Below are 23,187 nucleotides of genomic sequence, written 5' to 3'. Positions count from 1 at the left end.
TAACTGCTGATACACACCCATCAGGGGTGAATCTCAAAAGCCGTGGAAGAAGCCAGACACAGAGTGAATAGACAGAAATCAGATCAGTGACTGTTTGTGGGAGGGAGGGGAATTGACCGGGAAAGGGTCTGGGGGGATCTTCTTGGTGACGGAAATGTCTGTATCTTGATCGCCAAGGGTGTCTATTACAGGCACGTATGCCTGTGTCAAAATCTATCTAATTGTACATTTATGATCTGTGCTTTTCATTGCATGCAAATTATGTCGTAAAATTTTTTTACTTGAATATACCTACTTTGGGTGATGATAGAAAATATTTTTACCAACTTTTTTGGCAACGTGTATCTTTTAAAGGTATGCACGAGGCAAAAAAAAAAAAAAAAAAAAACCTCTCAAGATAGAAGACGATTTAACATAGTGCTGAAAATACGGCATGCACTCAATAAAAGTGTATTGACAACTAATAGCCATTGCATAAGTTTGTTTGTAAGATGCCTCCTTTCAGCCCAACATTATAGTCAAATTCAGCACTATCTACAAGATTAAAATTTCCCAGCCCTAAAAAATATTTTTAGTAACCCTCCATTCTGTCAGTCCAGTTATGCAGCCCTTTCATGGGAGTATAATAAATAAAATCAATACTTTTTATTACTTCACTGCCAGAAACTTACTACACCCAGATTCAAAAGCATAAGGCTGTCTGCAAGGCTGATGTGCCCTTCAAGGAGTATTTTATGAGGAAAGCATAGTGTTATAATTTTGCAAGAATAAGGAAAGCTACCTTTAAATCATAAGAAGTATTTCTTAGGTTGAAGAAGTATATATAAGGGCTATCAATCCCCTATATATGATCTCTAGCTAGATAAATGCAGGGGGGAAATCAGCTTTCTTCTAAAGACATAAAATTTCCTGAAAAATATATACTGGATGAATTTTATATTTCTATAATAAAAAGTACGCACTGCCAAGTCTCAGGAAAATTGGACAAATGGCTCAGTAAGACTTATCTTTCTTAATTGTCATGTGTTTCTAGAGGTAACTGGTCTCATAATATGTGACTTTTTTCCTTTATGTTTTCACTCTCTTTGAGGACTATAACCCACCCCCCCCAAAAAAAATCAAAGAACAAACCATGCAAAAATGCAAATCAAACTAAAGTTTCAGGCTAAAAGATAATTTACAGTTAGATTATTATGTAGACACAATGCTGAAGATACAACTTTGAAAACATACTTTAGCGACAGGAACTCCCCAAATATTTTCAATTGTTTTGTCACTGGAGAATTCACATACAGAGAAGAAATAAACAATAAAACATTATAAGGTAGCTTTTACTGGAGAAATATGATTTTCTTTTTCAATTTCTAGAGGATATAATTTTTAAAGGAGAAAAATAGAAATAATGAAAAAAGTGAGGACAATTCAAAAACTGGGAAGAGTTTTAAATCCCTCAACCACATATAAAAATTTTCATTTTATTATAAAAGAATTAGGACTTTAACAACCAAACTATATCTATTCCAGTGATCCCAAAGTGTGATCTCCCAACCAGCAGCCCCAGGATCATCTGGGAACTTGTTTTTAAATGCACATTCTTAGGACTGCCTGGGTGGCTCAGTCGGTTAAGCCTCAGGCTTTGATTTCAGCTCGGGTAATGATCTTGAGATTGGTTGAGTTGGAGCCCTGAGTTGGGCTCTGCACTGATAGCACAGAGCCTGCTTGGGATTCTCTCTCTCTCTCTCTCTCTCTCTCTCTCTCTCTCTCAAATTAAATAAATAAATAACTTTAAAAAATTAAATGCATTCTTGGGCCCAACCCAAGCCTACTAAAGTCAGAAGCTCTGGGGGCAAAGCCCAGCTATCTGTGTTTTAACAAGCCTTCTGGGTAATTGTGACACAGGGTAAAGTCTGAGAACCATTGATTCATTCCAGAAACATTTATGGGGTGCCCTTTGTAGGCCAGGCTCTGAGAAAGGCTTTGAGGACAGAAAATAAGGAATTAACATGATCCATAGTTTAATCAGTCACAAAGAAAAAGAATATTAGCTAGTAACATCATTTTTTTAAATACAGGAAAATAGGAGACGTCCTTGGTAGAGCTCCATCAAGTAAAACTACCAAGGACACTGAGGAATTTTACTGAGGTTGGGGCAATCATGCTCAGCAACAATTACCTGGAAGGGTTTGTTTTTTTCTTTTCTTCTTTCTTTCTTTCTTTCTTTCTTTCTTTCTTTCTTTCTTTTCTTTCCTTCTTTCCTTCTTTCTTTTTTTCCAGAAACACATGTGCTGGCCCTCTCCAGACCTTTGGGATCACAATCGCCTAGAGTGGGGCTCAGGAAAACTCTGTTTTTCACAGTTCCCTCTAGTAAGTAATTCTGATGTTTTACCAGAGTTAATAGTGATGCTCTGTAGAGATGTCTCAGGATCTGTGTTTGCCCGGCTGCTGGGCTGGCAGCCTCTCCAGGTATGGTCTGTGGATTACCTGTACTGAATCACCTCCAGGAGGGGAGAACATCAGTGTACTAGCACGTAAAATGTAGATCCCCAAAACTAAACCACTGAGTCAGAATCTCTGGGGACAGGGCTCAGGACTATGCACTTTTTACAAATTCTCAAGTGATTTTTAAGCACATAGCAATTTGAAGTTTACTACCTTGTGGATCTCCCCAAGGACTACTTCTCAATGGTGCGACTGGGTGCCTCAGATTGGGTAAGCGTCTGCTTCTTGAGTTTGGCTCAAGTCATGATCTCACAGTTGGTGGGTTCAAGCCCCACATGGGGCTTTGTGCTGACACAGCTTGGGACTCTTTCCTTCTCCCTTCTGTCTCTGCCCCTCTTCTGTGCGAACTCTCTGTCTCTCAGAATAAGTAAATAAACTTTAAAAAAAAAAGTCCCCTAATTTCTTCTGTCTCTCGATATGTATGGTGGATAAATAATGCCCCCTCAAAACGTCCACATCCTAATCCCCAGAATCTGTGAAATTTACATGGCAAAAAGGACTTTCTAGATACAATGAAGTTAGCTAAGATTCTTGAGATGGGTGATTCTCCTGGATTATCTACGAGTTGAAGATGATCCCAGAGCTCCTTACAAGAGGGAGGCTCACAGATCAGAAAAGAGATGTGACAACAGAAAAAGAGGATAAGAGTCAGAGAGAGCTTTAACGATGCTACCCTGCTGGTTTTGAAGATGGAGGAGGGGCCCACAAGCCAAGAGATACAGACAGTCTTTAGAAGCTGAAAAAGGCAAGGACACAGATTCTCCCCCGGAGCCTCCTGAAAGAACGAAGCCCTGCCCTCACCTTGATTTGGGCCCAACGTAAACGCATCTCAGGATTCTGACCCAACTTGTGATTATTTGTTATAACAGTGATAGGACACTAATATGATATGTAAAAGACACAGAAAGGAACATAATACAGGGACAAACTACACTATTACTGCAGAAGCTTATCTTATTTGGAGAGTCTACCGCCAAGAGAGAAGGCATATTTAGTGTTCCCTTGAAATTTATTCTTATCAAACAATTTCTTTGGGTAGAGGTCTTAATTAGATGCAGGGTTCCAGTGATCATAGTAAACAATTCCAGAACCTTAAAAAAGAAAAGAAAAGAAGAGAAAAGAAGAGAAAAGAAAAGAAAAGAAAAGAAAAGAAAAGAAAAGAAAAGAAAAAACCTTAGTTGCTCAGTAGCTGTAAGATTTCCTTTTCAGATTCAATCTTCAGGACATTATCAAAAGATATGGAAGGCCACCAGCTCATGACATCTTTTCCCTAGTGTCTACTCCCATGTAGCAGACAAGGCCCCAAATCCTCAATTCAGAGGAAGAATCAGGGAAAGCATTCATAATGGACATACTTCATGTGCTATCATCAGTTCTACAGTCAAACCTGTAAAGGAACACACCCCTGGGGGCGGGGGGAGAGAAAGACTTCAAAATCCTCTTACATTATCAGCCGCTTCTTTAAGCAGTGATTCTCAAGCGAGAGCCTGCATCAGGTCACCTGAAGGGCCCCCTCCCAAGGTTACCGATGCAGGAAATCTGGACTGAAGCCCCCTGCTCTGCTGCCTGTCCAGGATCACATCCTGAAAACTGCTGACCCGAGCAATGGGTCCACCATTGCCTCCACATTAGCATCGCACGGGGACATCGAGTCCTGATGGCCCACCTCAGGCCAATTAAATCTGACTTGCTGATGGTGAGACCAGCTAACATGATTTTCAATCTCGGCAGGTGATGCCATTGTGCAATCAAAGCTTGGGACCTCTGTCCTAAAGGCCAAAGTAACAATGAAGGAAGGGCGTGAGTCAATATTGGGGAGAAGGGACAGTCACGGTGACCTTGAGATGCCCAACCCTTTGGCTGCCCCTGGCCCTAGGATCTCCTCTTAAGAAAATGTCTCCTGCTTCAAAGTCAAAGTTTAAAAACAACATCTGATCTAAGGAAATAAGAATAAGATGCCACAACATACGGTCCAGCCCAAAGAGAGGACATTTCTATGAGATATTGAAGCTAGGGGAAAATGGTAACCTGTTGGAAATGATGATACAACCCTAAATACTCCCTGTCTGTTTAAAAATGTATGATAGTTTCATAGTAAATTGCAAAACAAGCCCTTAATCTTCCTTTTTACAGAAAGACCCAAAGGAAGAGTAGTTTCTTATATTAAATAAAACAAAAGGTTCAGTACTTCAAGTAGCCTCAGTATTTTCTGTTTTCAGGCATTTAATGTTCTGTGCTTTATATCCATATATTTCTCTCTTCCTCACATCTACATACCCTATTTTTTATTATCATGAATATTCATTGTTTCCAAACAATGTCTAATTACTCATCTGTCAGACGCTACTCAATTCAGGTTCTATTATTTTAAACTGATAGTTTTCTGTTGAGACCCACATGACCTGGAACTTAGATTGCCCACCAATATACTATGTTTGTGCCTTTTTTGAAATAAACTGCAAAGCAGTTTCTAACTTTCTAACACACAGCCTAAGCCTTTCTGCTTAATGTCAGAGGAGCTCCGAAAATCATTGCCTTTTAAGGGAATCATTGTTTTCTGTTGTATGTCCCCAATAATGGCTTTAATCTGTTCGGAAAACTGATCACACGACCTGATAGATTTACTCATTTTCATCCCAGATTTTATTGATATGTGTACAGAAAGTTACTTTACTTTTGGATCGTAGCATCTATCAACGAATATTGTAAATCCCTGAAGCAAATGTTTTTGTAACAGACTGTGAAAAAGAGCTATGAGTCACATTTACTTTTTCCAGGCGATTTGATATAAAAATTTGTCAATTCTTTCTGCCTTTACTTGCTGGTGAGAATCTAGCCTCTGAACACCTTCTTTTCAGTTTTTTTCAGGTGCTTTTGAAGGGTAAGATCTGGAAGAGTAACCCTTAATCCAAGCCACATCTGACTATCTTAGCTTATTTCATTAAACACCCGAGACTAAACATTGTATGACAGAGTAGCATCTCCTCCAGAGCACAGGCCAGATTTTATTTATGGTGCTACTTACTAATTAAAATCAGTCCAAAGAAAAAATTCAATGAAGATGAATGGTAGGATTTACTTCATCAGTGTCACAGAAATTAAAATATAAAAATGTACGTCAGATGGGTTATTTCACATCAAATGAATGACACACGTGAATGTAAATTTAACTACTTTCAAACCAGACAAATTAATGCACACATACAAACATATCCAGGGCATGAAGTTTTAATCTGATTTTTATTTTACTTTCCCGTGAGCTTATTTACAACACGTATGTTTTTGTTGCTATTTTCCTGATAACATACAGCGGCTGAAAAAAATTCACACGTTTCAGGAAGGGTAAAATGTGGTATATTTACACGTCCGTGGTTTTGTAAACATAAATGGGCCCATATTTTGCCTGTAAACACCATACTTGAAAACTGCATGTTTGTTGTTGCTGTTGGATAGTTTTTCCATGTAAATACATTAAGATCTCCACAGTAAAAACCAGCGTGGTAGGCCATTTCAATGTTTGGATATATTCTAAGGTATTTAGACCCCTGTTGATAGAACATTTAAATCATTTCAGCTATTCGATATTGTAAGCAACTTTGCAAGAAACAAACGGGTAGCATGTATTCAATTATTTCCTTAGAGTGAATTCCCAGGAGTAGAATTGCCAGGTAAGAGAACAGAACCCTTGAAACTTCAGCATCTATGTTCCTAGAAGTCTCCAAAAAGGTTACGCAGAATTTCACCCTTCTGGTGTATTAAAGGACTTGTTTTCTTCCATGCTCACCAGTAGGTTTAAAAACAAAACAAAACAAAAAAAGGTTTATTGAGATAAATTTCCATATCGTAACATTTACTTCTTTTAAGTATACAATCCATTGATTTTTACTAAATTAACAGAGTTGTATAACCATCTGTCACAACCCAGCTTTCGAATATTTCCAGCACTCCCCAAGGCCCGAGGGGGCCCATTTATAATTACTCCTCACTCCCAACCAAGGGCCAGGTGACCACTAATCTACTTTCTGCCTTTTTTCCATTTGTCATATAAATGGAATCATACAATACGTGGTCTTTTGTGTCTGGCTTCTTTCACTTAGCATAATGTTTTTGAAGTACATCTATCTTGCCACATGTATCCATATGTCATCCCTTTTTATTGCCAAACAGCATTTTTGATACCCCACCTCCCAACACACACACACACACACACACACACACGAAACACACAAATCCTTCCATTCAAAAAAGAGAAGATTCTTGGCACAAGAGTCACTAGTCTACAACAGTTGTTCTGGGCAAGAATTCTGAAGACTCGTACCTTTAGGGTAGAGAAATGCTTTGCCTTGAGCTTGATTCTGCTTTCTGTAAGAAGCCTCTGGGAGCGCCTGGGTGGCTCAGTCAGTTAAGCGTCCGACTTTGGCTCAGGTCATGATCTTGTGGTCCGTGAGTTTGAGCCCCACGTCAGGCTCTGTGCTGACATCTCGGAGCCTGAAGCCTGCTTCAGATTCTGTGTCTCCCTCTCTCTCTACCTCTCTTCTACTCACACTTTGTCTCTCTTTCTCTCTCTCTCTCTCTCTCTCTCTAAAAAAAAAAAAAAAATAGACAATAAAAAGGAGAAGGAAAAGCCTGTGTCCACCTTTCTCCATGGTTGCTGGTTTTGCCCTCTCGGAGGTTTTTCCCAGTCCATCTCCATCTAGTCATTTTTACTGTGAGAACGGAGACTTTCTCCAGGGGGGACCAAACAGCTCATTCCTCGTTCATGTAGGCTTGGGGGTCCCAAGATGGTTTTAAGGCTTAAGCATTCAAAGACGTTTTTAGTCCAGGCTTCTGATTTCTTTGGCAATATGTTTTTACTTAGTAGGCTTCTAATCCGTTTACTTTCACTCAGTTCCACAGGCCAGGAACCCCACCCCAAATTCTTTCCTAAATGTAATTATTAATCCTGATTTCTTTCCTTGCTTCCTCACCTTAAGGGCTCTCTCACATACTTACACAGCTTAATGCCAGCATCCTTGAGATCATACAGGAGTCTGGGGAAAGAAGAATATGCCCTCAATCTGGTCTTTGTGGCTGGGCCATCACTTAAAAGCATTTTCAGTCTTGTTTCCTATTGTGTGGGGTGTGGAAGCAGTTAGCTTTCCAGCTTTTTGATGCCCCGCATTTCTTCTCTCCGCATTTATTTTTATTTCTGCTTGAAAATCATCCAGCTATTTACAGACTGATTTTTCCTTCTAACATCCTCCTAATAGGAACCAGTAACAACCAACCTACCGCAAAATTCTGTTTTCCAGTCTCTTGCCCCAGAGCTACAGGTTCAGTAAGTGCTTAATCTACCTTTGAACTATTGCCAGTGACAGTTTTAACACATATTTTACCACTGTATTACTGTTACATGGGTCTGCATCACCCCTTCCTCTGATAGAGTTACCTCACCACCCAATGCCAATTCTACAAATTTTAGGGTTTCTTAGAGCATTGTACCTCGTTTCCAAAGCCAATATTCCCATTAGTTAAGATGATGCTAACACCAAAGAGTATACCCCCAAATATCGATAACTGAACATAATAGAATTTTATTTCTCACACATAGTATCAATTAGAGGCGGTGGAAAACAGGGGTACCCAGTCCCACAGTCCTTCAGAGGGAGCCTGCCAGATACTCTGGTGCCCTTGTGTTGACATACAGCCAGCAGCCGAGGGAAGAGAGGTTCGAGCACTGTGTGAGAGGTGATTACGGACCACACCCGGAAGCACTGTACCTCATTTCATCACTTCTGCCCACGTTCCTTTGGAAAGAATTCCTTCTTGAGTCCGCACCTAATTGCAAGGAAGGCTGAGAAATATATTCTATCTTTGTGCCCAGAAAGAAAATCAAACAAGTCTAGCAAACAGCTAGCCAACGTCTGCCTTAGCATCACAGAAAGCATTTAGCCTCAAGACTCAAGAATTCCACCGCTGAAGACCTTTGCTAAGAAAATATTCTGATATACAAGATGTTTATTCTGTATCTCAGAATAAATACATATAAATATATAAACAGATAAATATATAAATAAACAGAACATTGAAGGTAGAACCCATTTATGCAACAGAATATTTACACAGCGACTAAAAATGTTTTTATTAAAAGTTTTAATCATGTAGGAAAATCTCTCTGATATAATCTTAAGAAATAATAGAACATAAATTTGTACACATGATATGTATGTATCTTTGAAAGACAGCAGTAATTGTGCTGGAAGTAAATGTGAAAAAACCATAACACCCATAATCTGTGTGATAGGATTATAGATTTATCAATTTTTCCTTTTTATGATTCTTCTTATCCAAATTGCCCACTATAATCAGAAATAAAATACATATTTTTCTATAACATAATAAATTCATAGCCATATCTAGGTCTTCTAGTACTCCAACCACCTCAAATGTCACTATTTGTAATAATGAATCCAGGAAAGTAACATATTAATAACATATCTTTTTTAAAATAATAAGAAATTAATATCATCATTATTTAATTACATATTCCCTGAAAACACCTTGAAACGAATAAGGTGAATAAGGTTATCTACTTTCTTCAGAGGTGACCTACAGTAGGAATGTGATTTTTAACTCATATTTCCCTACCTACAGCGCCTTCTGTTTTTTGTTTTTTTAATTTCTTTTGCAACATGCCCACATCCATTTCTGAAAAGAATATCCTTTCTCTCTCTCTTTCACACACACACACTCTCGCTCGCTCTCTCTCCATTCCTGCAAAATATACCCATCACAGCACATTTGGCTGAACATTGGCAGATGGTATCTACCTCACTCATCAAGGTTTTCAGTAGAAGCTTGTTCTGTGTATGTCCACCTGCTTCTGTGTTGGAGGTAGACAGACAAAAAAGGCACCAAAATCACTAGATTTATTGTCACGCTGTTGGTTTCTTAGAGTACAGGATGGATTGTGTACAGGATGGATTGTGGCCACACTTCATGAATCGTTTCTATCAACACCTGGCCAATTTCAGACTTCGTAATCAGATATTCCAAATCTCGGATATTTGCCTGAAAAGAGGCTACTCTTCTCACCTGTATGTGCTCCTGCATCTATCAATTATCATCGAGTTAAGGGCTGTTGATTTTTCTGTCCACACTGAGGGTTATGTTTATGTTTAAATGACTAATGCCCATCTCTCCCAGCCATTGTAGAGCTACGACTGCTCCTCTGAATTTTTGGTTAATTAACCTGCATGACTCACTATCTATCTCCCCATCCAAGTGTGCTCCCGTGAGAACTCGTCAACATACGCACAAGATATTGTGAAATAAATCAAAGGATAGTGTGAAACATGGTGTGTTCATGCTTTCTTAATAGAAAAAGTAGTTTGCTCCTAATTTTCTTTTCACTTAGAAATGAATTCATAGCGTTCTGTCTCCTAACTCCCACTCTGGTGTTTGTGTGGATTATTTTCTATTTTAAACTGTATTTATTATTTTTTTCTATTTCAGAACTTTAAAATCCAGGTTATCTTATTAATACCTTTATGACTATTTCCATCTATGAATATATTTTATCTGTTTTCTGACAATGCCTAATGTACAGTGGGTAACTGTGATTGGTAAAAGTCGTACGGAGCCACTAACACAATTCTGGAATCTAATCTTTAATATTTTTGCCAGGGATTATGCAGAAACTTATAATTATGTTTTACTTTGGATTTACCCCATCTTTACTTTATCTCATATTAAAGTGTAATCAAAATCAGCCTGTTTCCATTCGGTCGCAAATCCCCTTCTTAAAGCACCTATTCAAAAGTCTCCCCAATTTTCATTTTCTCTGTCTATTCTCATTATATTAAATCCTGATATCTGAAAATTGAACCATATAGTAGTATTACCGTGTTCTTTTAAAAGTACAGATCATATCTACTCTTCCTGTATTTTTACATTATAACTGTGTGTTTTTAAATCCTTGGCAGGTTGCAATTAGATTTCTAGCACGCCATTGTATTAGAGTAAATACCATTATTATGGCAGAAATAATTTACCTCGTGTAGTGGGCTGTTCAGACAGTCTGCTGAGATGCCTCTGATACCAAATATCATTCCCATTCTTTAATTATAATTTTTAATCTTTCCTGGTTTACCATTCTTTCAGTAGATGAATTATTTTTATTCTAAAATTCAGAAATGGTCTGGCTTTAATAATGTTTATTAACAAGAATTACAATAGTCCATTGCTTTTCTCCCCCCTCCCTGCAGAACAGTAGGAGTAACTTTATTTTTCTCAAACTCTCTGACCCATAACATGCAAGACATGTCTGGCAACAGCTCAGGTTCATCATTAGTAGTTGAATGCATTTGTGAGATTAGTTGTTACGTGGATTCCACCTAGTTCGTGGTCACCACATTAAAAGCCACCCAGTGGATGGGGCGCCTGGGTGCCTCAGTCGGTTGGGTGTCCGACTTTGGCGCAGGTCATGATCTCACGGTTGGTGAGTTCGAGCCCCTCGTCGGGCTCTGGGCCGACAGCTCGGAGCCTGGAGCCTGCTTAGGATTCTGTATCTCCCTCTGCCCCTCCCCTGCTAATGCTCTGTTTCTCTCTGTCTCTCAAAAATGAAGAAATGCTAACAAAGAAAATTTTAAGTCACACAGTCTAATGCAGGGCACTTCCTTTGTCTTGTCTGGAGCGTTGAAGAATGAGGCCATAATCCTTACACCACAGACAAAACTTGAGGCATGTGTTTAACAAACAAATCTGTGATAAGACAAGAGTGTGAACCCTGTGAGGGCAGGGGCAGTGTCTTGCTTCTCAGTAAATCCCCAGGGCATACCGCAATGCACTGATGCATAGCAGGTGCTCATTAAACATGTATTGAATGAGTGAATGTGCACATGAATGACCCTCACTGGTTCATGAGTTCACTTTTTGAACTCTTTTGAACTTTTTGAACTTCTTGCCGTTCATGGAAACAGCTTTAGTTAAGGTTGAATTCAACCTGAACAAGTCGTTAAGAGTGAGCCGTGATGGGAGGAGAGAATGGACTGTACCATCTGCCTTAGAGTGAACTCATTCTGTTCCTCCTCTGTGATTCGGGCCAAGTTGTTCTCTCTCTCTTAGCTGTGATTGTTTTATCTGTTCAATGAGAAAAATATGGCCTAACTCCCAGATTTGTTATGAAAATTAAATGAAGCAATATTTGTAAAGTGCCTACTTACCTAATCTGATTTGGACATTCATGATTATTAGGTTTGGGGGGGGTCAATATTGGTAGCCTCATATACCAGTCAGTAATTGCCACATAATAACGACAGAATCTCAGGGGCATTCAATAAAAACACTCTGTCTTTCTGTGGGTCCACTGCCACGGCTCTGCTGTTGGCTGGCCAACTCTGTGCTGTGGTTTGGATCCAGGTCGGTTCCCTGTTTCTCAGATTCCTTATCCCAGAGCACCGCCATGTTCTTTTCATGGTCTTGGCAGAGATGAGAGAGGGCGAGCCTTCTGCCCAAGCATGTTTTAAGCCCCTGCTTCTGTCATGAATATTAACATCACATTAGCTAAAGCATGTCCTGTGACCATCCTAAAGTCAAAGCATGGGGAAGTATACTTCTTACACGAGGCGGAGGAGGCTGGGGATGGGGAGGAGAGAGAAGAATGAAGCCATAACCCCACAAACAAAACTTGAAGTATGTGGGGGCTCCTGGGTGGCTCAGTCGGTTAAGCATCCGACTTCATTCAGCTCAAGTCATGATTTCACAGTCCATGAGTTCAAGCCCCAGGTCAGGCTCTCTGGCGACGGCTCAGAGCCTAGAGCCTGCTTCAGATTCTGTGTCTTCCTCTCTCTCTGCCCCTCCCCCACTCGCACTCTGTCTCTCTCAAAAATAAAAACATCAAAAAAAATTTTTTTTAAACTGGAAGCATGTGTTTAACAAACAAATCTATAATAAGATAATAAGATTGTTTTGAACAATAATGCAGTCTAACACGTCTTCAGTAACTAAAGCTGGGTGAGGTCCATGGGTCTTTTCTCCCATACCCTTGCTACCAGGTAGGATGATGCAATGTTAGCAGGTGTCAGATGGAATTCTGCCATAACCACAGGCAAATGGGACACAAAAGGGGTGAAAGAAACTGTTTTATAAGCTTGACAAAGTTCCAGATCTCTATTCTTTCAGGTACTCTGATGGCTTCTTGAATGAAAGGTTCATTTATAGTGGCAGGATTTATCTATCTTTTTAATAGGAGTCAAATCCCCAAAATCTTCCAAATCTGAGACTACTGGGTCAGTTAGAAGTCAGGAGTGCCCTTCTAAAGGCTACAGTTATTAGGCTTGTAAGATTCTTCTGCCCTGGGCATGCAACACCAAGAATGCCTGCACGGTGTTTTCAGCAAATCCACATTTCTTTATGATCACTAATTTCATCAATAAATAAATCACTTCTTTTTAAAATTTTTTAAATATTTTTTAATTTATTTTTGAAAGAGAGAGAGAGAGAGCTAGTGGGGGAGGAGGGGCAGAAAGAGAGGGAGACACAGAATCCGAAGCAGGCTGCAGGTTGAGAGTTGTCAGCACAGAGCCCGACGTGGGGCTCGAACTCATGAACCACGAGATCATGACCTGAGCCAAATTCAGACACTTGACCAACTGAGCCACCCAGGTGCCCTAATAAATCATCTCTAATAAGCATAAACATATATCTAGTAGTATCACTATTTAAAAATCTTTGGTGTTGATCAAAAATTAAGAAGGAAAGTAGCTGAAGTTTGGAAATAGCTCCTCTGAGAGTATAGGTCTCTGACTCACATCTCTCCGACATTAGATAACTATTCCCGTAGTGTGTTCCTAATCAGGGTACTTTGAATCATAACGAAGCATCTTTCGGATGTCCTCTGAAACCGCTGTTATACACTGAAACTAAATCATTGTCTATGCGAAATTGTTTTAAAGTAAAGTACAGACAGCACAGCACTAGTAGACGTCCTTTTTTATTCAAACTGCAAATTCCTGGTAGACCAGGTCTCTGGGGTTCTTGTTTTTTGTTGTTTTTTTTAATGTTTATTTATTTTTCAGAGAGCACAAGCTGGGGAGGGGCAGAGAGAGTGGGACAGAGGATCCAACGCAGTCTCTGTACCAACAGCAGTGAGCCTAGTGTGAGGCTCAAGTTCAGGAATGGCAAGATCACGACCTGAGCTGAAGTCGGATGCTCAATCGGCTAAGCCACCCAGGTGCCCCTCTGGGATTCTTAAAAAAAATAATAATAATAGAAGAGTACATATAAAATAATCATTTGTTGTTTGGTTTAATCTTTACCACAATATCATGTTCACTTTACGCTGAACTAATTCTTTCTGCATCATAAAGCCAAGGACAATAAAATTGGGCTAATAATGAATGAAAATAGCAATTTAAAACTCGCATCTCATTTCATGACTCCCAGACTTTAGTCAGCTTTCATTTAAGAACAAAACATTCAAAAGAGCATAGGAATTCTTTTTCTTAAGTCCTTTGACCAAACAAACTGGCGATGAGGAAAAATCAATCTATTGTAGAGCCTCTTATGTCGATTGTCAGATTGCTTCCCCTACAACATCTGCATAGGGCTTGTGTGACACTCCCCAGAATGTCCCTGCCATCCCAAACTTCACACGTGGACAACTGTCCTTGATTATCTAATGATTTCAAGACAAGGCAGGGCGATGGCAGCTATCCTTGAGTATTTGAAGGGTTGTCAGGCCAAAGAGGGGGAGACTCATTTCATGTATTCCAGAGGACGGAACCAGAACCCATCATATCTAAAAGGAGGTAGTTGGACTCAGCACGAGAGAAAGCAATGTAACAATTAGAGCACTGGGAACTGTAAATACCTCGTCACATGGAGGCGGGCCAGGATGACCACCGTGTGCACTATGGCTGAGGGGACAGAATCAGGTGGCCTCTAAGGGAGCTCTGCCGTTAAGTCCTATGAGTCCATGATTCCAAGAGAAGAATGGAGATTTCTCCCTAGGTCAGTACCCTACCTTGCCCTCCTCTCTTCATCAGAGTAAGATCTCTGGCCAACAGCCTCTTGCATTGTTCAGTTTCAGACCTACGACTTGGGGAGGAACGTGACACTCGATGGCTCTTACGTCAAGAGGCATCTCAATTCCAAATGATTACTCTTCAGTTTTTGCATACATTCCTTTAGAAAGATGATTCCAAGAAAGAGTCTCAGCATATTTCCTGTTTCTCTCTAGTCATTCATTCCTTCACCAAAAATAGGGAGAAAATAAAATATAGCTAAAAGTTATAAGTAAGTAGTTAGTATTTCACATCCTTCACTTGCATTCTTCCCCAAACTGACACATTTCTCTCATTTATGCAAGCCACTTCCTTTTTCCTATGCAAAATTTACTCTCAGAAACATAAAAGTGTTTTAGAGATTTTTACTCTTAAGTACATTTATAATACTTCCATGCTCTCCTTTCAATAAATTCCTTCTGCTGCTTGTAATTGTGGACCCCTTCAGGATTATGAACCCAGTGGTGACTTTATGGTACAAAGCCAACAGCATTGTTCAATCACTAGAACTGTTCCTTTGTGTTGTTTCTAAATTGTTAACTCCTTCAAATCATATATGTTTAATAAATGAAATTCAGAAAGGTCTTATTTTTCTAGTAATAACTATTACTTGAATCATCAAGAATACTATTCATTTATAGAAGCAAATATCTAATAGCAATCATTCATTTGTCCTCCAATTTTGACACATTAGTTATAAACCACCAGAAAGACCATCTCCTCTCATTCAGGTGTGTGTGTGTGTGTGTGTGTGTGTGTGTGTGTGTGTGTGTAGTGTATATATATATAGTATATACTATATATATACTATATATATGTGTGTGTATATATACACACACATACAGAAGATCTTGCTAAGGCCAAAGAATCCCCGAAATGGGTGCACCGCTCACTTTATTTGTGAATGCAAGGAGATTAATGCATATATGTGTGTGTGTGTGTGTGTGTGTGTGTGTGTGTGTATTCACATATTCACAAAAATAGAACATACACATATACGTTTATATGTATTACATATATGTATATATACACATGCCTCCAACACTGACACTGCTGTATGCATAGCCCTCCACTCCATTATGAATACATTTTTAAATCTGTGACTTTCTCTCAGAGGATCCAACCTCTCCAATCAGAGAAGTCGCTGAGTTCTATGATTCACGGAGTGACTATACACTTGTTTTCAGACAGACCACTGTCATCAGATTATGAATGAAGAAATCACCCAGCCCACGTTTTTACCCAAGTCTGTAGGTGCCCTCTCTCTCCCTCTCTCGCTCTCTCTCTCTCTTTTTTTTTTTTTTTTTTTTGGATGCCTGGTGAGTATATTGTCAACAGTCCTTGCAGGGATTTAGGCTCAAAGGCCAAGGATTCTATTGTAAAGTTACCTGAGCTAATGTGTTCATTCAACAAATGCTGGAGAATTTTGTTAAATAGAATTTTTAATCTATAGCCTCTGGGGATTAGAACTGGATGACTCTACCTCAGCTTTCTCATATACTCCTTAAAAAGTGGTAGGCTAAGATGAAAGTTAGTCTTAAAACTAAATTCTGCCAAACACTCAAACATTTGTTGGCAAATAGGCACAAGAACAGTCAACCTCAACTGGTAAGTTTGGGGAAGTTCCACTCTTTGTCTTCAGACACACCAACAGACATTTTGCATGAAAGGTTTACTCCAAGGTGAATGCCATAGTATTCTAATGGTGAGAATAGCACCATTCTGATTAGCCAACAGAGCTCTGTTGCGGGGACCCAGGACTAAATGAGCTCAACACCTGAGGGCTTCTCCAAAGGATTTGGGTAGCTGGGCTCGCCAGATTGCCACAAATTTTCATGCAAGAGTGGCTGGACTCAAGGGTCAAATAGAAGTTAAACATTACCCATTTCGGCAGTGAAAAATTATTTCTTATGTTTCTTATGCTAATTAGCAAATCCTCATGTGCAGATTTCCACAGCAATATTTGAAGAGCTTGGTATTCAGGGCTGGAGCATGGATTGTTGATCAGGATACTGCAAATGCTAACTAACTACCGCTAGGACATAAATGAAAAATTAATTTCATTCACATATCATATGATTTATCCTGAAGTATTTTTAAAGTAAAGTTTCACAAAGATGATATAATAATCTAATGCCCAATTTGGGAATGCTTTAGTCTTTTATCTACTTTCATGACTGCTAAATGAATGGCACTGATGGCATTATTGGAAATCTCAAGACTACGTCAATACGAGGCAAAATGATGAAGTCAAGCATCCACTTTCTCTATTCCCTACTTTAAACTCAGTATCCAAAACTAAATGACAAAAGCAGCATCTCTTCTGATGTTCTCTCCCTAGGTGTTTGCCACCACAATCTTCCCATCTGTCCAGACCAGGTACTGGGATACATCCTCACTGGCACCTTCTCAGTCAAAAAAAATAACATATTTAGGTGGTCACTGTGGTGTGTTGAATGGTGGCCTCCAAAAAGATACGCCCATGGCTTAATCTCCAAACATGTGAATGTGGTCTTATCTGGAAAAAGGGTCTCTGTAGATATAATTAAGCTAAGGAACTTGACATGAGTTTATCCTGGATTATCTGTATGGTCCCTAAATCCAATGACAAGTATCCTTATAAGAGAGAGGCAGACAGAGATGTGACACAGAAGACAGGGAAAGAGGAGGAGGCCGTGCGAAGACAGGACAGAGATTGGAGTGATGCAGCCACAAGCCAAGGAATGCCAGGAGTCCCTAGAAGCTGAGAAGCTGGGAAAGATTTTTGCCTACAGCCATTGCAGGGAATGATGTCTTGCCAACAACATGATTTCAGACTCCCGGCCTCCAGATCCGTGAGAATAAGTTTCTGTAGTTTTAAGCCACCAGACTTATGGCGACAGCTCAGAGAACTAACATAGTCACCAAATCCTCTTGAGACCTACCTTTTTAATATCCTTGAATCCACCCTTTTGCCTCTATCACATGTCACTGGCATAATTCAGGCCACCATTAATTTCCATACAAATTCTGATTGACAGGAAAAGAGACTGAGAGGTAGTAGCAAAGACAACCTCTGATCTGAGTTTTATTGGGGCCTTGTCTTACAAACCCTGCATGTCATACCCATTATCCGCCCAAACTGAGCACTTCTGGAAATGGGAAAGTGCCAACGTACCTGATTGTCATCATCAACTAACTTCCTTAACATATCTGGCAGTCAGGCGAGCCATGCAGCAGACACAGGCCTAGTTCACCTTCACCTGAGTTTGAGAAACTGTACAGATTTCTCACATCTGTCCAAAAGAAAGAAAACAATCTGCTTCCTTTTTTTCACCTATGTCTGATATTGCTTCAGTATGCTGGAAAACACAGACCTCTTGTGAATCTAAACGTTTCTCCTTTCGTCTTGGACTGAAGAAAAGCTACGGCAGGAAAGGGACTCCAGTGCTCAGTGGTGGTAACTGGATTAAAGCGTGAGCTGACTGATTGGAAGGAGACTTCGGCAAAAGCTCCAGGGCAGGGAGAGCAATGAGTCCAACCGTAATATTGATAAATGGTTGCTCAGCGCTTAGAGAGCTGCTTTCTGAATCTTCAGAGCTTTAAAGCCTGCAAAAAAAAAAAAAAAAAAGATCTCTCCACTAAGGTGGATGCCCATGGGCAGATGTTCTAGCAACTGTACCACTCTACTAAGTCTAGAGAACCCAGGCTCCTGGGGCTAATTAGGTTATTGGTTTCCAAGAACCGTTTGGCTCCAGGCGAGCTACCTACTCCCAGAGACAGAAATCTATTCTCGGTTCTATATTGCAGAATGTCTTCCCACTGGTTTAATGCAATCTCAATGGTCTTTATCCATAATGTAGGTGTTTCACGAATACCATTCCAATAGGTTACTAATTACCGATTACAGGCCATGGTGCCGAGAACGAATTCTTTAAGTCTTCTCCACGCTTTAGGACACTTTAGAATTTCTCTTGACAGTTGTTTACTCATTTTTAGATTCCAGCACTTCATCTCTTCTTTCTCAACATCTCCACCCAGACATTATAAGAATAAGACTAAAAACATCGCAGCATATAAAATTTGGAGGGAGGCGGTGAGAAAATCTGGGGGAACTTTCCACTCGAAGCCTCTTCTGTTAATGTCTATCACAGCTTCTCATTACCCAAGAACAGAAATCACAGTGAATGCTTCTGTCATAACACATGCAAGAAATAACTAACCGGATTGTAAAGAGACAGTTTTTATTGTATTTATTTTGGGTTGAATATAGAAATAGGCCATCGAGGAGCATGTATATGTGCATAAATACAGATATACATTTCAGCAAAGTGAAATTGTACTATCACAAAAGTGTGACCGTAAAGTAATGAGATGTATTTCTTTGTCAGATTGTGGAAATCACTTGTCATTCTGTATATGCAAGTATACTATAATTGTATTTCAAATGCAGCAACACTGAAATAGCTAAGCTCACAAATATGCTGGAGTCCCTTCTCGGTTCAACACTCACGCAGTTGGCTTTACGACTCTCACAAATGTTCCAAAACCCCAGCTCCATGATCATAGTGAACATGTAGACAAATTAGGTGGACATACAGCAGTAGTAGCCCATGGAGCCACCTTAACTGAGTAAGTGACTATCACCCTTCATTCTGATGATCCAGTTGGGGGCGGTTCTGAAAAGGTCCCCTTGTTGAAAGGAAAAGAAAGTCCAAAGTTTTCATGCCCCGCATGGCTGACACTTGTATATCTGATATTCCTTTAATTACCATTTATGGACTAGGTACCATATATATATATTATCTCTAATCCCTACAGCCACTCACAAATGTGCAGATTATCATCATTACCATTTTACAGATAAGGAAACAGGCTTATAAAGGTTAAATGACTTGCCTAGAGGCTCACAAGTGATAAATAGACGAGCACATATTAGAACTTCTGTGTAATTACCAATCTTCTGTCTCATTACCAAGCCTTGTGACTCAAAGACAAAGCCCTTCATGCCCACAATTCATATTAAAATGTAAATGTAGATGGCACAGATACTGAAGACTGGGTGTAACTCACACTATCAGTAAGGAAAACCATGAATTCCCATATCTGGTAAAGACGGGGCAGGAAAAGGTTCTAGAAGAGCAGGAAGGGCATCTGAGGGGCCTGGGAACACTGTGCGCCTTCTCACAATTCTGCCCGAGGAAGTTTGGAGTTCTCAAAGCCCCTTTCTTATTTCATCTCATTGCGGATAAAGCCCGTTCTCATTCTGGGGCTTCAAAAGTAGCAAGCACATTTGAATTACCCATTTCATCATGAGAGTATTGTTAGGAAAATGCCAACGCTATCAGAAATGAATTAAATTTTTCTGACAGATTGAGTTCGACTCATGCTCTCCTTTTCTTTCAACTGATATGTCATTGCTGGTTTTTTCACGATCTTGATATCTTTGCTTAGCTAGCTTTGTGCTACAGATGCAACATTTCCAGCCACTAGGGACCAAGTCAGGGTTCAGGCTTTTCTGTCTGAGTTCAAATTTTCAGAGTTCAGAGGAAGGCAGCGCCAAGGTCACCGAAATTAGAATAACCAAAGTGAAAAATGTACCAAGTGAGGCCTTATGGCTTACTATCTAACATGACCAAGAGAAAGAGGTAGGGAATAAGATTGCTTGCATGACATTGTTTTGGTGCGGCTGTTGTTTCCAAGATCAAAGTCTCTTCGGTTCTGGTTAATTTCTCAGCATCTTTGACTCTGCATGTGGTACTCAGACCCATGTTATTGCTACCGTTTGGGGACTGTCACTAAGAAAAAGTGCTGAGTCACAAAATTGGACACCAGAAGCAAATAAGTAAAAACACCTACGGGCAAGGTTGTATTAAAATGTAATGAAGTCAAGAAATTTCTCTAGGGGGCCTTGTCTTTTTATTGAAGTAAAATAATTTTCCATGCCATGGTTGTCTCATTTTATATTTGCAGCTTTGATGACAAGGGGGAAAAAAAAGCAAGGAAGAAAGGGAAGAGAGAGAGGAAGGAAGGTAGGAAAGAAGGGAGGGAGAGAAAGGGAGGGAGGGAAGGAAGGAAGGAAGAGAAAGAAAGAAAAGAAAAGCCTTGTTATCCACGTACTCTTCTGGAAATAGATGAGAATAGCTCAGAATCCCAGGGCTGTGGTGTGCTCTTTCATTAGAAAACAAAATGATTCATGCCAGCAAAGTCACGCTTTCAAGTGTCAGATGTTATTTGGTGTTGGCATGGTATAATGGAAGGGGCTGGAACTTAAAAAACTAAACACTGTGAATTTAAAATCCAGCCCCTGCTCCTAACCTTCTATGACCTTGAACAAATCATTTAAATCCGTTGGTTCAGTGTCTTAAGCATAGTAGACCACATATTTGGATTAGAATCACCAGAGGATACTGTTAAAAGTGCAGAATCTTGGGTCCAAACCACCACTGGAATTGAATAGCAGGTAGAGGCATGGATCTGAATTTTAAATAATCTCCAAGGAAATCCTTCAGTAGTGCTCTGGCTTCAATGATCTAATCTCTACAATGATTTCCTTAGATTAAGTGATCTGTAAAGCCCCTCACAGCTCTAACACCTTATAATTTTATAAACTAAAGGGATGATTGCCCAATAGATTAACAAATTGTGTTATTCCCATATAATGGATTACTACTAAGCAATAAAAATAAATGAATTAGTGACACATGCAACATGAGTGAATCTTAAAATAGTTATGCTAAAGAAATAAATTACACGAAAGAAAAAGATGATTCCACATACCTGAAATCCAAAATTACAAAGTGGTCTATAGTCACAGTGATTGTCTAGAAATGGGGACAAAAAAGGGATTACCAAGGAGCACCATGAAACTTTTAGGGTGAAGGCCATGTTCATTATCCTGATTAAGGTGACAGTTTCCCAGGTAAAAGCATATGTAAAAATTTATGAAATGGTACGCTTGGAATTTGAAACCTGTGCCTCAATAGGTGGTCTTAAAAAAAAGGAAGAAAGAAGGAAAGAAAAAGAGTAGGAGCTTAGGGAAGCCTTAACATCCCAAAAGATTCCTGTCCAAGTGTAGAAGACGACCATCAGAGGGCAGGATGAGGGAGTGCTCCTGGACAGAGAGCAGGGGGCATCATCAAACACAGAGGGAGTCACAGGCATCCTAAACTCTTCCACCTCAAAGGCCAGAGAAGTCATCTGGAAGCTATAAAAGCCTATGCTATTGCCTGCACAACCTGGGTACCAGAAGACTGCCAGCTGCCCAACCCACCGACCCCAGCTGCTGATGCCACTGGGATACTCCCCACGTGCCTCCTGCTGCAGCGTGGTTGGTGAGTGCCTGGACCTGCCCACACGGTTACGGCACCGCATCGCCCATCACATTCAGCCCAGGCCAGCATCAGGGCTTTTGAGACTCCAACACTGGGGAAGGTGGTGTCCATTTAAGATGACCTTGCTGGCACAAAGGAGTCTCAAACTAGAGTCGTGTTGAGCCCTTGCTCCAGGCTCTTCCAAAAGAAAGTTTCCAGCTCCCACTGTCACTAGGCTGATACCAGTATCACAGTCTATGTCTACACATTCTCTTCTCTTACCTTCCCGACCGGCTGCCCCCACCTCTCCCACGTGGGGGATTCATAAAAACAAATGACCTCATTCTGATGAAGCACGTACATCGGCACAGAGAGTGCAAGGGAACTGCCTACACCCGAGCTCTGAGCTCTGCTTTCTGTAGCCTTGAAAGAACTTTACTGGAAGCTCTGGCAGAAAGTTAAATTGAATAAAGATCCAAGTTGATAAAATTCCTGGTAAACCCACAAATGGTCCACTTTAAAGGCAACAGTCCTATTCACTTCTGATTAAAATGGAAATTGTCTGTGAAGAACCTCCTTGGAACAAAGTTGAATGATGGGACTAGATTAAGAGAGAAGTTCATTACCCTTAAGTGAAAAATGCACAAAGCCATCATTCAGAGGCAGTAATGGAGTAGCGATGGTAAAGAGATAATTAAAAGGACAACTTAAACTTAGCTGAACAATTTTGGAGATCCTCAGGGCACTGAAAATGGAACCAAGTCCCCCCAAATACCTACTATCCTAACTGCTGAGATGATCAGATTACTGTCTCGTCGTATATGTTGGTCCAGTTACCTCTGAGTGTCACAGCACAGATATTAGAAACAAGTTCTGCCCATGGCCTCTAGTCTGTTTTTTTCTGGTTTCGGAGAAGGCATCTACTTCTGTTCATTTCCTCAGCTCCTGTATTTATCCCAAGCAGCAGGTGCCTGTTTTACCTGACCAGTCATGGGGAGGCATGTATTGGCATAATCACTCTTCTTCCCCCACCCCCATTACCACCACCCAGCTCCAGAAGCAATCAACGTGGTAGACTCTTACCACCTTTACTAAAGAATAGAAATTTGCTGCTAATTACAGAAATCAGGGGCAACATTAATTAGACTCTAAACCAGCACTGTCCCCCTCCTTCCCCCTGCCCATTTTTTCATTTCAGTAATGCATGCAGCCTCACTGACAGCAGACTCTCTTAGGAAAAGTAGAATTGATAACATTCTGAATTCCACATGTTAGCCATAGATTGTTCTGCAAATCTTGGTGGGTCCTGTTGTTTAGTAAAGAGCGTGAAAATCTCAAAGAATGATTGGAAG

The 23,187-nt window shown here is 40.1% G+C and overlaps 1 long non-coding RNA gene across 2 annotated transcripts in view; it reads left to right on the top strand.

The window, feature by feature from the left end:
- The window catches only part of LOC147578599 (uncharacterized), a 71,283-nt gene that overhangs the window by 10,524 nt on the left and 37,572 nt on the right, over nucleotides 1-23,187 (top strand). The gene's annotated exons all lie outside the window — the stretch shown is intronic.

This window comes from Puma concolor, chromosome C1 (assembly GCF_028749965.1).
Source record: "Puma concolor isolate L17-30 chromosome C1, mPumCon1.1.hap2, whole genome shotgun sequence".
NCBI lineage: Eukaryota > Metazoa > Chordata > Mammalia > Carnivora > Felidae > Puma > Puma concolor.
Note: the sequence above shows the minus strand (reverse complement) of the source record. Positions and strands in the feature narration are given on the sequence as shown.